The sequence below is a fragment of the Vicugna pacos genome, chromosome 8 (assembly GCF_048564905.1).
Source record: "Vicugna pacos chromosome 8, VicPac4, whole genome shotgun sequence".
NCBI classification, from domain to species: Eukaryota; Metazoa; Chordata; class Mammalia; order Artiodactyla; family Camelidae; genus Vicugna; species Vicugna pacos.
Genome location: NC_132994.1, coordinates 57,598,596 through 57,617,886, shown reverse-complemented (window position 1 = coordinate 57,617,886; position 19,291 = coordinate 57,598,596).

Below are 19,291 nucleotides of genomic sequence, written 5' to 3'. Positions count from 1 at the left end.
TGATTTATTATTCTCAGTCATATTTACCAGCGATAAGTAGCACCTGAGCTTTGTAACAAAGTTCATCACAACCATAGCAGGGAATATAACAGGAGATGAGGGAGGCATTATTCGCTAAATCGTATCCATTCCAGCTTACCAGACACACATAAAGTCCTGCACACACCATCAAAATGACAGCAAGAAGAGATTGATATTAATTTAACGTTCACTGTTCATTCTTCACTGAGATCATTTCAGTGTTAAAGCACGATTTATTACGTAACTATTCTTAATTTCAGTATAGCATGGACTTGCACAAACGTACACCATGTGCTTTTATGCTTCCTTAAAGTTGTTTCCATGATAGCAGAAGGACAATTCTCTAGCTGCACCATCCAGAAAATAATAATTGACATTTGCCTAGCCTTTATTATGTATCAGGCACAGTTCTGAGCTCCTCACACGTACTAAATAAATTAATCTTCATAGTAACCCTGAGGGCATCCCAAATACAGAACAGGAAAAAAAAACAGCCATCTGATCTCTCATTGGTATGCTTCTTTATCTAAGCATATTTCACATTCATTCAGGTGCTGACTGAGCAATTCAGACAAAAAAACACAGATACATGAAGAATGTGTCAGTCCTTATCTGTAAGGATAATCTGCAGCTGGAGATATTTTCTACCATTGCCAAAGAAATGCTGCATCAACGTGGAAATGAAGTGAATGTCTCAAAGTGACCAAATGCTCTGTATTGCTTTCCACAAAAATGGTGATGATGGACATGCCATGGGTTGGGTCTCTGCAGATCTGAATTTTGACATTGACTCTGAGTCTCTCTAGTTATCTGATTGATGAATGGTAAAGTCAAACACCTTGGACAGACCTCTATTTTCCCACTTTACAAATGACACGAAAGCTTAAAATTTCTTTGATTTCTAAAATGTAATAAATTCATGCACTTAACACTTATTGTGTACAAACCGTGATAGATGAATAAGATATTTTCAGATACAAAGATGAGTAAGATAGTTTCACGAACCTAATATTCTAATTTTCAAATTGATATCATAAGTGCCATGAGAGAGTGAGGTCAGATTACCATATAAGAAGCTGAAAAAGAACATTTAACATAGACTGGCTGAATTATGATAGTTTTCTGAAGGAGATAACAGAAATTTAAGTCTTGAAATCACTTAGGGCTTAACTATGTTATAGACAGAAAAACATTTCAGACAGAGGAATCATTTGTGTGCTAAGGTATGGAGGAAAGAGATAGCTGAGTTTATTTGAAGAACACATGTAATCAAGTGTGGTTTACATATAAGGAATAACACAGAAATAGAGAAAAAAATTGAGAAAATTAGCTGGGATGAGATCATAAAGGGGTTGCTATGCCATACCAAATAATTCTGCACACAAATCAGTATTTCCCAATATATTGTTTCTGAAAGTAACTGGACCATCCTACACTGCTGGTGGGAATGTAGTTTGGTACAGCCATTATGGAAAACAGTATGAAGATTCCCCAAAAAGCTAAAAATAGACTTACCAAATGATCCAGCAATCCCACTCCTGGGTATATATCCAGAGAGAACTCTAATTTGAAAAGATACATGCACCCCAATGTTCATAGTGGCACTATATACAATAGCCAAAATATGAAAGCAACTTAATATGTCCATCAACAGATGACTGGATAAAGAAGTTGTGGTATATTTACACAATGGAATACTACTCAGTGAAAAAAAAGAATAAAATAATGCCATTTACAGCAATATGATTGGACCTAGAGATCATCATTTTAAATGAAGTAAGCCAGAAAAAGGAAGAAAAATACCATATCACTCATGCGTGGAATCTTATTAAAAAAACAATAGAAATAACTTGAGAGATGGTATATAATATACTAAATTTTTAGAGAGAAAATACAAATTAGCATATTAAAGGCTCACAAAAATTCTGAAATAGATTAAATTTCAACACATTTTCCCAAATTCTCAAATGTACTTGATGATGAAAATTTTTAAATAAATTTTTATTACAAATACCATGCCTGCAAAAAAACCTCACAACTTAAAACTGTACATGTTGATGAATTATGTAACTCAGTAAAGGTAAGAAAAAAAGAGAAAGAGGCCAAAAACACCTTAGCAGTTCATCTGCTGCATCCTTCTAATGATTACCTTATTCTGCTCCCAAAAGCTTACTCCAGTCTGATTTCCAATGTCATACTAGCTTTTCCTGTTTTAAAACTTTTTATAAATAAAGTTTTCCATCAATTTATTGTGGCCAGTTTCCTTTGGGTCAAAATTATATTTAGCATTTCATTCATGCTGTTGTGAGTAGAGATAATTCATTTTCATTACTGTATAGTATTCACTTATAAAATCACCAAAAATTAATTCATTAAACACTTGCTGACAATTTTTGAGGCTATTATAAATAGTTCTATTAATATTTTCCCAAATGTGGTTTGTTGCACACATGTACATAAGTTTGTCAGTATAAACTTTGGAGTCAAATCACTGCATCAAATAAAATGAAATATCCAATATTAGTAGGTACTAGACTTATCTTCCCAAGTAGTCTTCCAATTTATACACCCACCAAGAGTATGTTAGGTGGGACATACATAGCCACCTATGTGGATATGTACATAGGTGGGTATATATGTAACTGTATGTATCTGTCAACAATTGATATTGTCAGTCTTTTTAATTTAGACCATTCTTGTAGTGCTTTTGTGGTATCTCAAAGTGTTTAATTTGCTTTCTCCTGACTAATAAGGAAGTTGAGAATCATTTCATAATTTGGCCATCTGGAAATTTTCTTTGGAAAATGCCTCTTCATTATCTCTTCTCCATTTTATTATTGGGTTGATGATTTGTTTGATTGATAGGGTGATGGTTTATTTCTCCACTTTTCTTATTGATTTGTAGGAACCCTTTAAATATTCTGAAGACTTGCACTTTGTCAAATCAGTAATATTGTTGTCCAGTATACGATTTAGCATTATACTCTCTTAAAGTTATCTTTTTATAACTAGAAATTTCCACATTAATAGAGGATAAGGTAGTAGTCAAGATATTTTTAAATAGATACATCCAGTTAATGAAGCACTATTTTATTAAAAAGGTTATTATCTTTTTTGCTATAGTACAATTTTGTTGTAAATCAGCTGTCCATGCATGTGTGTCTCTGTTCTATTCGTCTATTTTTCTATCTCCATGCCAATACCACACTGTTTTAATTTGTATTAAAAATTAAATGCTAGGTATATTAAATTTGCATTTTTTATAGACCTGATAAAAATTAAGGAAGGTAACTGCACCTTAAATTGGAGAAAATATTAGGCACAAAGTTATTTGATTTCTTAGGGGAAGCTACAAAGTTACATTTTAGGGAGTTATTTGAATGGCAATAATCTTCTAGGTTAAACTATAAAAAGTAGTTTAACCCTCTACTATGCCAGGGCATCAAAGTTCTGTCACTAACACAAATTTGAGTTACACAAAGCGACACATTTTCTACGTGAATGCTTCAGTGAGGTGCCATTTTGAGATAAGACCACAGGCAGAAGAGCTCTAAAATGACTTTGATATCCACAAAAATAAGCCATCCCCTCTGTTCTTTTTCAAGATCAACTAAGTTATGTGTGGCCCTTTGTAGTACCATCATCCAAACACATACACACACATCCTGCAGGAAATCTTGCTGGAATCTGATTAAGATGGTAATTAATGTAGAAAAAATTTCAGAAAAATGTACATCTTTACAATATCAGGTTCTCAAATTCATAAATACAATGCATCCCTTCATTTCTTTCATTGATTACATTTTATAAGTTTATTCACAGAGGTCTTGCACATCTTTTGTTAGATTTAGCCTATATAATTTAAAGTACTTGATACAATTTTATATTACATATTTTAAATATCTCCTTTTTATTCACTTTGTTGCTGGTATATAGAGACATAATTGCTTTTGTATATTGACCTTGTAGCCCATGATTATGCTAAATGCATTAACATTTTAATAATGTATGTGTTGGTTCTTTTGGATTTTCTATATCATAGTCATATAATTTGTGAACAAGAATGTTATGTATTTCTTTTAATTCTTACACATTTTTCTATTGTTTTAAAGAATTAGATAAGATCTTTTATAAAATATTTCTTCCAATACCTTAGGGCTCCCTCTTAATATTGTACATTATATGGGTTTGGATAAATTTGTAATGGCAAGTGTCAGTTATTAGAGTACCATTCAGGGTATTTTCACTACCCTAAAAATCCTCTGCGCTCTACCTATTCATCCCTTCATCCCTCCTCCCACCCCTCAACCCCTGGAAACCACTATTTGTTTTCCATAGTTCTGTCTTTCCAAAACGTCATACAGTGGAATCAGATAGTATTTAACTTTTTCAGATTGGCAACCTTCACTTCTTAATATGCATTTAAGGTTCCGGCATGTCTTTTCATGGCTTGCTAGTTCATTTCTTTTTAGTGCTGAATAATATTCCATTATCCAGATGTACCACACTGTATTTAGTTATTCCTTTAAAAAATATCTCTGTAAGTATTTGTAACAATATCTTTTTGGTTTAATCCTTTAATAATTTATGTGGATAAATATATTTGTAATAACATTTTTATGCCTTATGTAGCCTTAAAGAAATAATAATGATAATGTAGTATACATTTTAAATGAAAATCAGCTCTAACTGAAAAATGTTATCTTAAATTCTTATCACTCAAGAATCAAAATTCTGACATCCTGAAGACTCTAACTCACTAAAATAATAAATACCCAAAATTGGATTATAATTAGTTAAAACTAAAAAGGACAGAAAAATAACTGAGAAATGATAATTAACCTTTTTAGCAATTACAGATTTTTGCTTATCAGCTATTTTATTCAATTAGTGTTTAAGTTTTATGTTAAGTAATTAGCAGGTCACATCAGAAGACAGAAAACAATATTTAACAAAAACATCTACTTATTCCTGATACACTTGAGATGATTATCTCGCTATGACCTCAGTGTTTCTGTAAAAATTTAGAAAGTCTTTATTTATACTGAAATATGTGAAAGATGCATGCTAATTTTAAGGCTTAGAAATAGAACAGAAGATGAAGATGCCTTTTCCTAAAAAGTGCATAAAATTAATTTGACTAATGTGAATGAATATGCCCTAATAATGCTTCATCAATTTGTGTGAATAATGCTTCTAAATAACTTATATTAATAACCTTATTCTTATCTACAAGTAACTGACCCCACTTAACCAAATCTATTATCTTCATTAGCACAAAGTATATTGTACATTTGTTGCAGATAAGTATGTTTGGTGATATAGGACTGAAGACAGTTAAGAAAAATATCTAAAAAAAATTTTTTTAAATATCAAGTCCTTATACTATGGTAATAATTATCATATGAGTTGCAAGGAAATGAAGCGGATAGAGGGGAAACCTGTAAATTAAGACATTTAAAGAGCATTTCAAGTTAAAAAGGAAAGGGAACAGCTAAACTACAAAATCTAGGGAAATACATTAGCCTAATAGACCTATAAAGAAATGTATATTAGTGCTTTAAATGTATAAATACAGAATCTAACATTTTTCTACACCAGAAAGGATTATCAAAAGCACATTCTGAGTGTGAACACTCCACATAAATATTCTCGGTGACGTGCCAACAGCCGTACCCTGGAATCTTCAGCTCTTAACAAGACACCAGCACAGAATTTACAACCTGCCAACTCTCCCCTCTAATAACTGATTACTGACATCTTTTCATCCTGTGCACCACACAACCCATATTTATTCAAAAAGTCCCTAAGGACTCGGTAAAGAAATTGTCACAGGACTTAGTTCACACACTCAGAAGGCCTGGGAACACATCTACTAGACCTGTTGTCTTGAAATAGCTTTCATACCTTTCATCATCTGATTCTGGCGTGATCCTGGTGAATATTTTATCTAGAATGTGACATCCTCATTTTTCTAATTCACCATCAAACACACAAGAATGATTTAATTATTCTAGGGACTTCATTTAAAGGTAGGTCAGAGTCTAAAAAATGAATTATTTTGCATAAGACATTTAAAACAATTCACAGTTGGGCCCCAGTCTACCATCCCAGTCTCCTGTGTCTTCTCCTCTTATCCCATGGACCCAGAATTGTAGTCACATTTGGCCTCTCAACATTTCCTAAATATTCCATATATTTTCATGTCACTATGTCTTTCAATGTACATACTCATTATCTAAAATGTTTCTCTCACCCTCAATTGTCTGCAGGCGACTGTCTAACAAAACCAACACAAATACCATCTCTATTCTAGAGCTACTATTTCAGATCCATTTCTTTCTACCTACCAAACAGAACTCATCACATGTATACCCACCACACTGTGACATTCAGTAGCCTCTTGTCTCTGTTTGAGATGACCCTGTGACACCCTGAGTAAGAGCACTGGCTTCAGGGTCAGAGGTCCTGAGTCTGAGTCACGACTCCATCACTGATGACTGTGTAACCTCGAGCATGTTCCTCAAACTCTCTGTCTCAGTTTCCTCATTTTTAAAATGGACATATGAATATGTTATGGACTGTTGTAAGCATTCCACAAGGTAACATGCATAAAAGTTAGAATTGTGTTTAGCACATGCTCAATTATTGACCTATTATCTTAATTATTTGCAAATATGCTTGACTGTTTTTTCTAAAAACTTCTGGAAAGAAGGAATTTTTTTTTTATCATTTTTCTATCACCAGTGGTTAGTGACTAGGTAACAGAAGAACCTCAGTCAAGGGTGATTATAATTATTCTGTGTATCAGTCGGTGTTCTGTCAGAAAACCGAATGCCACTTCAGTTATTGAAAGCACAAGCCGACTGAATGTGTGAACGGAATCTCTACAAATCCAGGTGGATGGCCGGAAAAGCTGAAGTCAGAGCAGGCTCCTCTGACGCTTCAGATCTCCTACTGTAGATACGTCCCAGGTAGTCAGGAACTTGCTGCTGCTGCCCAGGTCAGAACCTTCCAGGAATTTGCCACTGATGGTCACAGCTGCCGGCAGGAGCAAGATGGGAGGCTCGCGGGAGAGTACCTGTGGAATTATACTCGTCTGCTGTGCTGTCAATGTCCCAAAATGTATGAGTGCAATGCAGGGGAGACCAGAGCAGGCTTTTGGTGAATGTTAATTGTCTGTTTACATCTGTTACTATGAATTATAGGAATTTGCCTTTTAAATGCATGAAGATGGTTGAATATCAATAATTTCACACAGTTCAACCATCAACATATGCTTTAATAAGGAGAGATAGTAAAATTTGTATACTTTTTAATTATGATAATAACTGCCAGACCCATTTTGCTCCATGGCCACCAAAATGGCTGTCATCTATTATCTACGTGATGAGAGCCTAAGGTACAAAAATCTGTTTAAGTCTATGTAAGTATACAAGCTGTGTTGCTTACATGCAAGGCAGAGCTGGTGGTCAAAAGAGAGTGAAAGGATGCTTTCTATAACCCTTTGATGCCCTCCTTCGTGAACTAAGGCCCAGCTCCTCAAATTCCCTGAACCATTGCTTGGCATCATAGCAAGCAAAGCATAATCTGAAGTCATTCTCAGCAGGATACGTGCTTGAAAACATCTCTGCAGGAGAAAATAACTTCAGTTAAGCACATTTCCTATTACTATTAAAGATCATTTGACGAAAATAAAGGGAAAACATTCAGCACCTATCCAGACAAGCAGCATTTACATTTACAGAATTGAAAGGGATGAAAAGAGGCCTTTCATTATAAATTTGTAGAATCTGAGGCTTACAAAGTGTGTCATCTTCTCAAGGTCATGAATAGATTTGGGGGCTAGAAACCAGGAGGAGTGAACTCCTATTCAGTGACCTTTTTACTATGCAGTATTTGCTTCTAAATTAATGATATATGTTGAGACAAAAGTATCAAAATACCAAAAATATTGGTATTTTCTGGTCTAAATGATGTAGTTTAGTATCTAGATTCTCTATTTTTCAAGTACAGACTTCTGTTTAATTTGACAGTCTTTGAAGAAGGGTTACTAAAACAGCAATTAGAATGATTAGTTTCATCAGTATTGTAAGAACATGCTTAATTTGATTTGATTTAATTTCAGCATGACTTTGAATGTTTAATCTAAAAGAACTTTTAAAGATAAACTGAAAGTGTATTAGTTGTATCTTAAAATCAAAATACTAAACTTGGAACATGTTACTAACTTATTCAGTTTGTTTTTTGTCTTTTTTTCCAAAAAATGAGAAGTCCTATTGTAATGGCAAGCCATCTCCACTCACAGAAAATCATTGTATAATATGCAATGTGACTTTTTAACTTATCATAATTCCAGAAAATAAAGCATTTATACTTGTGAGCCATTAATATGTCTTAAAGGAAAAAAAATAGTATCTATAATTTGGGAACTACATGCAAATGAATTATTAATGGAGATGGTTAAATATAAAGATCTTACCCAGGCTTTCTTTTGTCATAAGTCACAGGACATCAAAGCTGTTAAGCAAAAATTTCATATTTGACATTTTGATTAACACTTTGATTAACACCATTATGTATGATTCAATATTGAGTGATAGAGGTTATTGAGGTCTCACAAAAATGTTTTTGCTTAATTATATTAAAGGGATAAACTGTACCAATAAAGAGCTCAAGACTTAAACAGCTCTATGATGCAATTTCATGTACTGGAAGTCATTAACTTTGTTCTAGTCAGGGCAGAAGCCAGGTTAATTGTGTGTAATTTTGCATTTAGGGTTCCATTGTCCCTTTTGTATCCTCTACTGCCCTACCAAGATCACCAGAGCAGCCACCCTACCACTTTCTTTTTACTCTGTTTCCACTAAAAATCTGAGAATATTTTCCCTCCTCTGTGGTTCGCTGCCATCTTACGCTCCACGAGTGCTCGATTAGGATTTGTTCAGTGTGAAAGGAAATATGAAAAGGGATGATGGTGCGATTACTTCTATATCTCAACACTTCTTCTGCACCTGACTTATATCCTACTGCATTATCAGTAACTAGTCTTCAATCAGAATGACGTGGGGAAACGCGAACCTGATAAAAGTGGAACAGCTGCTGTTAATGTAGGTAAGAGGTCTCAGGCCAGCAGCTGCGCTGTCCCTTGCCCACATTGTTGTCCCTCTGCTATCTCAAAAGCTCTGCTGAACATGGCTTGAAAATCACTCAGCCATTAAATCTCAAAAATAATGCACAATTAGAAGTCAATTTTAAGTGCCTTGCTCTCAAGCCACAAAAGGATAATGAATAGTGACCTAGAGAAATCACTCCTGTTTGTTGACAGCTATATGTTGAAGGGTAGAACAGGCAGACCCACGGGAGCAACTTTGAGGATCTCCTTCTAAATGACTGTCTGGGAAATGCCTGTTTAACCTCCTTTCACTTATGGCTGTGTTCTTGCTGAATGAAAAAAGAAAAAAAATGAGGTGCTTTGGATGACCTTCCCAGTTCTTAGTTATATGTTCCCCAGTCCATGCAGTGTCATACTCCACTGCACCAGGAGAGAGCACAGGATTTCCTTTTATCAACTTCATCCAGATAAGATCTTTTATTTCCTCTCTCAGCCTCAAGAAGAGCACAGCCTTGTCGATGACTCAGTGGTCAATCAGCTCTAACGTGTAAATGCTAGCATGTCTCCTAACCTCGCCCTTCCCAGTACTGCCTTCCATTCCAAATATAGACAAGAATAACATAAAAATAAGTTCTCTTTTATAGTGAAAGGGTTGGCAATCGTCTGGATAGCTCACCTAGGATTATAAGTGAATTAAGAAGGTAGTTAATCTTGTGCACTGATTTGTATTTTTGATAAGACAGCCTTGGCTATTACTTCTTTCTGACTTGTCCAGATCTTCTCAGTTCAATGGCATTTTTCACTAATTACAGTTTACAGCAGGACTCAGATTCCCAAACCAGTTCTGTGTACAGCATAGCCTGACAAGAAAAGAAAAAAATAACAACTCCGTGTAGTTATAACTTGGGTTGTTCCTGGACTTATCAAAGGAGCAGTATCTCTGACTTCTTTCATCCCTTTACAAACGTCAAACATGTAATCAACTCAACACTGAGATATTGATTTAGGGGCAGAGCAACTTCATTTCAGGAGAAATCAAAAGATTGAAAACACAGATATACTTTCTTGTCCTACAGGCTGCTGTTACATTGAGGAAGAATGCAGAATAAAGCTATTACCAAGAGAGCTAGCTAAAACAATACCATCCTATTTGTTTCTTTAAATAAAATCCATTCAACATCAAGAAACATTTTCTAGTCTGGAAAATTCTGAAGGCTACATTTAGAATTTGGACATCTCGTCAGTGTTTCATTTTAAAATCATACTTACTGTTTGGAAAGATGGACAACAGTTTTTCCAGAGAAAAAAATGCCATGTATCTGATAAAAATAAGTCAACCTTTCCATTTTTGCTTTACTTAAAGTTTATGTAGTGTAGTCCTCTCAAATGTACAGATAGAATAAAATTCAATGACTTTGGTTTTGGCCCCAGAATAGAAAGAAGATATCTAAAGACAATGGTGAATAATAGACTGAGGATCATATAGATTGACAATGTGAGCATGCCATGAACATCCAACACCAAGGGTGTAGCAATTAGACACCATAAAATAAACTTATGTTCTATCCTAACCCAATAATAAAACAGTGAAATAATTGGCTTCACCAATTTATTTATGTATATTTCAGTGCATTCCATATATTATCTCTCCATGACAATCCAATAATACGAAAATATTGCCAATATAGGTTAGCAGTATTGTGTTCTATTAAAACAGCAGATATCCAAGCCTGTAACATAATAATTCATGTAATAGAAAATATGTTTACCCATAGACTGCAGCATATTCATGACTGTGAAAAGTATCCTTATGAACAATACTATTCAGAATAATATTGACTTGAAAATAGAAACAGTGTCTGATATTCACAATGAATGTGAAAACAGTCTTACAATGAATATAAACCATAGGTTAACATAGAATGTATTCTCAGTCATCATTGCTTTGTTCAGTACTATAAAAATAAATAAAAATCTGAATGAAATAAGCAACAAAAAAGTTTAACCTGTACTCATATGAATAAATGGCTTAGACAACACAGATTTCTCAGACATATCTGCACGTAGAGAATATGAATTTTGTTAAATATGCATTGCTGAATTTCTTTCATATGCCTAACACATTTCTTGGTGCAATAAGGCTCAAAAGAAATATTAGTCATGGTCATATACCAGATGGATTTGTGAGAATAAAGGAAACACAACATGAAATAATTAATAAATTAGTGTGTATGTATACACACATGCACATTCTATTTATTTCAGCATTTATTATGAACATAATATCCTGCTAACAGAAAGTATTAGGAATTAGATTACCATATTAAAAGGATGATTCATTAAGGTGATAATTTTATTTCTGTTCCATAGTCCTTTGTTTTTAGTCTCAGAAAAAAAAATTTGAAACTAAGTTATAATTGTTTTTATAAACAAGTTTTGTCTGACCTTAAAACTTCACTTTCACAAATATACCAAGATAGAAAAATGTTACATAATATTACTTGAAAATATTGTAGGACAGAAAGGAAGAAAATGTAAGAGACACACAAAACATAATATAATGATAATTTTAAATACTTTCAATGTTGACATAATGAGAGCTAAAATAGCATTAGAGATTGACTCAAAGCTAACTCTAGAATATTCAAATTCAACTGAGTCTATTATGTAGTTTTCCTCTTTGCTAACTGGAAGAATGTTTTTTTTAGCAAATCATAGATTGCATCATATGTGTTAGGTATTTAGATCAGTGGGGCAGCAGGCAGATAGAGGAGGATGGTCGGGAAGATGATGTTATGCCCACCTCCAGCCTAAAGAGACTTTACATCTAAATGAGTGTCAGCAAGAAACCGGGTGGAACTCAATAGCTGTGACTACACAGTAGCAGACTTAACAGAACATGACCCAGTGCCCATTGTACTGTAATTAACATTGCAGTTTAGCACCCCCACCCAAGCCATGGGTTTTTTTGTGTACACCATGGGTAAGGACATGCACAAAGGGGCCAAACGTGACTAAGCATTCCAGGGACAAGAGCTGTCAATCAATCAAAAGGCCACCTCTAAGCAAGGGTAGAAGAGAAAGGGGGGCAAAAACTGCCACTGTTCCTCCCTTGGATCAGCCCGCCTCCAGTTCTTGGAGGCGCACTTTTTCTTTCCTCAATAAATCTTATTTAAAATCTTTCATTACTCAACAAGCCATCTCCTGACTGTAATGTTACCTTTCGGGTATGACAAGAACTGGGGTCTTTCCTCTTTACCTATAGGGATAACATCTGTATTCTTCTATCCCAGGAAAGCATCGATGACTACCAAAGTCACTGTAATAAATTCAGTCTTGCCCTTCTACAATCCTTTCTTAATACAAATAGAGGGATCTTTTAAAAATGCCACTCACTTAGCTCTCAAGTCCTGAGCAAAGTTTGCCCTCCTTGCCTTTGTCATGTTTATTGCATCAATCTATTGTACCTCTTTTAAAAGTAAGAAGACCATTAAGTACTTTAAATGCTCTCTGAAGTGATTTGCTATACAGTGGTTTGACCAAGATGTCCTTCATTGATAAAAAAGACTCAGTTTCAAGTGCTTGTACTTAGAGCATAAAATTACCATCCAGTATATTTTAAATATATACTGCATGCTGAAAATTTAATTACCATGAGATGTTATAGTGTTAGACACTCTATTTTTTATTTGCAGTGATTTTGTTTTATTTATATTGTACAGTTTATGTAGCATGCAAGCACAGATTTTCAGTGAGTTTAAAAATAAGTAACCCACCACTACATGTATCAGAGTATAAAACACTTCCATCACAACAGAAAGTGTCCTCAGGCCCCTTCCAGTCACTCCCACTCCACATCATTCCTATTTCCATTACCAAAGACTGGTTCTGCCTATTCTTAAACATGTTGTTAATTAAATTATTCAGTGTCTACAATTTTGGTCTTGTTTCTGCTCAACATAATGTTTTGACTTTCATCCATACTGTTCTTTGTATCTGTAATTTATTCTGTTTCTATTGAAAAGTAGTTTTCTATGCTAAGAAAATATCATATATATTATCTCTTCTGTTGATGAACATTTGCTTTGTTTCCAGCCTTTATCTACTATGTGGAAAGCCATTATAAAGCATTCGTATCAATTATTTTTGGGGACATGTCTCTTGGGTAAAAACACAGAAATTGAATTCCTTGATCAAATAGATACAAAGATACAGATATAAATACAGACACAGAGTAATTACAGATACATTTGTACATATGTATATAAAAATACATTTTCCCTAAGTAATTGTGTTACATCACATCCCCAATGGCACTGTATGAGAGTTTATATTAGTCTGCTTCCTCAACATTTGGTGGTGTTGTGAAGGAAAAACCGGGCTGGTCTAACAAGATAACTCACAAGTCTAGGAATGTGAAGGAGAGGCTGGGCTGGTCTAACAAGATAACTCACAAATATAAGTATTGAAATACTGATCTGAGTTCTGCTAGACTGACTTGTAAATCTAGGTTAATTAGTGTTGGTTTGCTGTTCCTGTTTTTTGCTAGCCAGCTGGGTTTTCAAAGATACATATCTGGCTTTGGAATGTTGGTTTGTTGCCTCCCCACCTCCACTTTTGTGATGATAATGCTGCTAAAGCTGTTCCATGCCTATTGGCCTAATACCCCAAACTTGTACTTTACCCTATAAAACCTCATGAACACGTCTTGGAGGTGCTCAGAGCTTTGGAGCAGAAACCCCTCTGAGCCCGCCGGTGTAATACATTTGAGTACTCCAACCCTCCGAGTGGTGCTTGTTTCTTGACTGGCCTGTCGTTTCTGTAACATTGTCATACTTTCTAATTTTAGGCATCCAAGTGGCTCAAAAAACTATTAAATTATACTTCAAAAACAAACTCGTAGAAAAAAAAGATCAGTTTCGTGGTTATCAGAGGCATGGGGTGAGAAGAGGAGAGAAATTAGATAAAGGTAGTCCAAAGGTTGTAAGATAAATACTAGGGATGTAATGTACAACATATTAAACATAATTAACACAGCTGTATGTTATATTTGAAAGTTGTTAAAAGAATAAATCCTAAGAGTTCTCTTCAAAAGAATTTTTTCTATTTCTTGAATTTTGTATCTATTATGAGATGATGAGTATTCACTAAACTTATCATGTTAATCATTTCATAATGTATGCAAGTCAAATCACGCTGTATACCTTAAACTTACACAGTGCCGTAGGTCAATTATACTGGAAGAAAAATAGGTTATTATAGCTGATTATAACTTACATTTCCTTCATGACTAATTATGCTGAACATCTTTTTATAAGTTTAAATGCCATTTCTTATATCTCTTTTTTGTTTCTTAGAAGTACTTGTTTCTTTCTCTTTAAAAGTTTTTGATTGTTTATATTCTGTAGTATTGCTCTGTATAAGTCTTTGTGTATTCTGGAAGTTAATCACTTGTCAAATATTCTCTAAAACTATGGCTTTCATTTTCATATCCTTGATGGTGTTTGGTGATGAAAAGAAGTTATTAATTTTGACAAAATCTTATTAAGTGTTTATTTGTGCCATCTCTAATGAAATGCTGCTTACAAAATTTTTCTATTTTTTTCATGTGTTATAATTTTAGTTTTTACCTGTGGGTATGTGATGTAACTCAAGTTAACTCCAGGTATGGTGAGAGGTAAGTGTCAAAGTTAATTTTTTTCAGAGATTTGTAAAGTTGTACCGGTACCAATTGTGGAAAAGACTTTCTTTTCACCATTGAATTGCTTTTATGCCTTCTCAAGAATTAAGATTAGAATTTCACTTCTAGCCAAGATTGAGTAACAGAGACTGGATTAACTCCTGTATATAAAACAACTAAAATAAAACAGACAAAATATGTAAAATAATGGTTTACTAATACTTGACATGAGGCATCACAGTGATCTCTGAGACAGAAAAATGCAGTGACCCCTAGGATTGCTCCACCGTAGTATCTGTGGAATGTTTCCAGAACATTGCTGGAACTGAGATGAAGTAGACAGAACTTCAGTTGAGGAAATGGAGCTAGCAGACCAAGAGGGCCAGGGTACTAGAATTTGTGGGAAAAAAATACTAGAAAAGAGAAAGATACCCAAAAAGAAAGCAATCTGGAGGTCCCCAGATGGTATCCCAAGAGCCCTCAGATAGATTCTGATCAGCACAAGCATTTCAGGAAAATATCAAAGGCCAGGAAAAGAATCACTCAAATAGAGTAAAGAGAAAAATTCTCAGAGATCTCACAGGGCCAGGAATTGTTTTGTGTCCCAATCAACCAAAGTGGGAAATTTAATAAATCTTGGGCATTAAAGTACTCAGGAGAGTATTATCTCAGTAGAGAAACAAAATTAGTCCTCCTCCCCCCCAAAAAAGGTTTTTCTGATATCTTATAATAAATTTTAAAGTAATATGAGGGAAGATCAAATTATTTTCATATAAATAAACTGTGTTCCAGAATATAATTTAATAATATTCATAAAAATACAAAAAATACCCACTCAGCAATATAAAATTAAAATCTCTGGTATCCAATCAAAATTATCATGTATGCACAGAGGCAGGAAAAAAATGAATCATAATGAGGAGAAACATCAATCAATAAAAACACACCCAAGAATGACTCAAATGATAGAATCAGGACAGAAGTCCATTAAATAAGTAATGGTAACTATATAATGTATTCAAAAAGGTAGAAAAAAAATTGAGAATATAAAGTAGATGCTTTGAACATTTAAAGAACTCTCAAAGAACTCCTAGGAATGAAAAATACAACTTGTAGAATTTAAAAAGTACACTACATGAGATTAACATCAGATTAGATACTGAAGCAGAAAATATTAATAGACTAGAAAACAGAGCAACTGTCCAGAATGAAACTCAAAGAGTAAAAAAGAATTTAAAAAATGAAAAGGGCATCAGTTAGCAGTGAAACAACAAGAGATGATACATACGTAATTAGAGCCCTTGAGTGATAAGAAGGGTTATGAAGTATATTTGAAGGAATATTGACTAGATTTTCTAAATTTGATAAAAAGTATAATCTTATGTTTCCAACATTTTCAATCAACTCTATGCAAAAGGCACAAATAATCTTATTGTTTTAAACTGAAATAAAGAGAACATCTTAAAATCAGCCAGAGAAAAAAGACATCATATATAGGGAAATAAATATAATGATAATAGCAGATTGCTCATCAAAAGCAATGCAAGTTAGAAGACAGTGAAGTGACATCCTTAAAGTGCTAAAAAGAAAACCTGGCAACAAATAGTTCTAGATCCAGAAAAAAATTTTTCGGAAAATAAAATCAATATAAAGACTTTCAGAAACACAAAAGTTGAATTAGTATATCTGCACTACAATAAATATTAAAGAAAAATCTTTCAGGCAGAAGGATAATGATTTCAGATGGAAGTCTGTGTCAACACTGAAAAACAGAATAAATGTAAATGTGTGGGTAAATACAAAATATTTTCTCATATTTTAAATCATTTAAGAGATAATTGTTTAAAATGAACATAAATAACAATGCATTATAGACTTTGTCAATATAGACTATGTACAATAACAGTAGCATAAAAGCCAGCAGGGGAGAAATGGAAGTATATATATTGTTGGGAGGCCCTTCACTCTCTGAATGGGCAAGCTGGACACCCAGGAGAGCAGATGATTTAGTTCCAGTCTATGTATGAAGGCCAGAGAACCAAGGGAACTGTGGTATAGTTCCCATCCATAGACAAATGGGCCTGAGACCCAGGAAGAGCCAATGTTTCACTTCAAGTCTGAAAACGAAAGCCAAAAAAAAAAAAAAAAAAGCCAGTGCCTCAACTCAAAGGTAGTCAGGCAAGAGGAATTCTGTCTCAGGAGAGGGTCAGGATTTCTGTTCTAGGCAGGCCTTCAACTGATTGGATGAGGCTTACCACATAAGGAGGGCAATCTGCTTTACTTAGTGTGTGGATTCAAATGTTAATTTCATCCAAAAACATCTGCACAGAAACACCCATAGTAATGTTGGAGCACATACATGAGAACCCTATGAACCCTAGTCACATTGACATATAACATTCATCCTTACAATGACCTAGAGTATTCATCCTCAAAATGCAAAATTAGCATAACATTCTGAAATCAATTTACATAATTCACCATTTAAGAGAGAAAACAGATAATCTCCAGAAATGACAGAAAAAAAAAATCAATGTATAAAATATAGCGTCTATTTGTTTAAATCCCTCAAAAACTAGAAATAGAAGCAAAGAGTATAAAACTCATAAAGGGAATTCAAGCAATACTTGAATCATACTTGAAATTGAAAAAGTGAATTTGTCCCTGAATATCAGGAAAAAGAGAAAGGCATTTACTCTCTCGGGTTCTATTCTACATGGCATCAGCAGTTCCAGCTTCTGGAAAAATATAAGGAAAAGAAATTAAAGACATATAGTCAGTAAAGAAAGAAAGAAAACTTTATTAGCTAATGGCATAATTGTCAATGCAGAATATTCTATTGAATTTACACAAAAAGCTACTAGGACTAAAAAGTGAGCTTAGTGAGTTTTCATGATATAAGATCAGTATACTAATCAAATATATTTCTGTATGCTAACAATCAGAAATTGAAATTTGAAAACAGTGTCATTTACATAAGCATCAAAAATATGAGAAAGTTAGGGATGAATTTAACAAAAGATGTGTACTGCATGCTAAGAAAATACAAACATGACTGAGAGGAATTAACAAAAACATAGATGCGAATACTTAAAGACCTAAATAAAGAGATAGATACACCATGTTTATGGACCACAAGAATCAATATTAAAAGGTCAGTTCTCCCCAAAATGATCTATAGAGTCAATGCAATACCAATCAAAATTTTAGCATTTGTAGTATTTGACAGGCTGATTCCAAGATTTATATAAATATACAAGGGCACAGAAGATATTAAAAAATAAAAGCTTTGGAAAAGCAGAACAAAATGATAGGACTAACAAAACCAGATCTCAAGTTTTATTACAAAGCCACAGTAAGAAAAAAGTGTAGTTTTAGAATTAAAACAGACAAATAAATAATAAAATGAAAAAAAAAAGCCTAATCCTATTTTTTTTTGTTTGTTTTTACTAAATTGCTAGGGCAATTCAGTGAGGAAAGGATAATCTCTTCAACAAATGGTGCCTGAACTATTGAATAACAAAATGCAAAATGAACAGATAAGTAAAGATCAAAAAAAAACCAACCTTTGACCTTTACCTCACATACATATAAAATGCTTATCTCAATATGATACAAATTCTGAAATTTAAAACCTAAAACTATTTCTAATAGAAAAAAGAGGGAAATCTCTGTAACCTTGAGTTTTGCAATAATTTCTTAGATTGAAAACAAAAAGTACTGCTCATAAAAGAACAAATTGATAAACTGAACTTCATCAAAATGAAAACTGTCTGTTCTTTCATAAAACACCACAAAGAGAATGAAGAAATGAGTCACAGACTGAAAAATAATATTTGCAAATCTTGTAACTGATAAAAGATTTCTACCTAGAATATGTAAGAAACAAAACTCACTAATAAGAAAACAAACAACCTAATCTAAAGTGAAGAAAGATGTGAACATTTCACCAAAGAAGATGATATGGATGGCAAATAAACACCTGAAAAGATATTCCATGCCCTTGTTTCCTAGGAAAGTGAAAATTAAATTACAGGGATATACCACTGTACATCAGGGTTGTCTACGATTAAAGACTATACCAAGTGTTGGCAAAGATATGGATAGACTATAACACTCACACCCTACCATTAGAAATGCAAAATGGTACGATCACTTTGGAAAACAGTCTAACAGTTTTTTAATAAGTTAAATATACATTTAAGCTATGTCCCAGTCATTCCGCTCCTAGGCATTTGCTCAAGAGAAAAAAAAAAGCTCATATTTACACAAAGTGTTGTACTTGAAATGTTCACAGCAGCTTTGTTAAGTAGTTCTCAAACTGGAAACAATACAACCAGCGATGGGAAGCAAAAAGAATGACAATCATGGAATATCCACAAGATAGGAAACTACTCAGAAATAAAAAGCATTGAACTATTGATATATGCTACAACATCAATGATTCTCAAAATAATCCTGCTGACAAAAAGCAG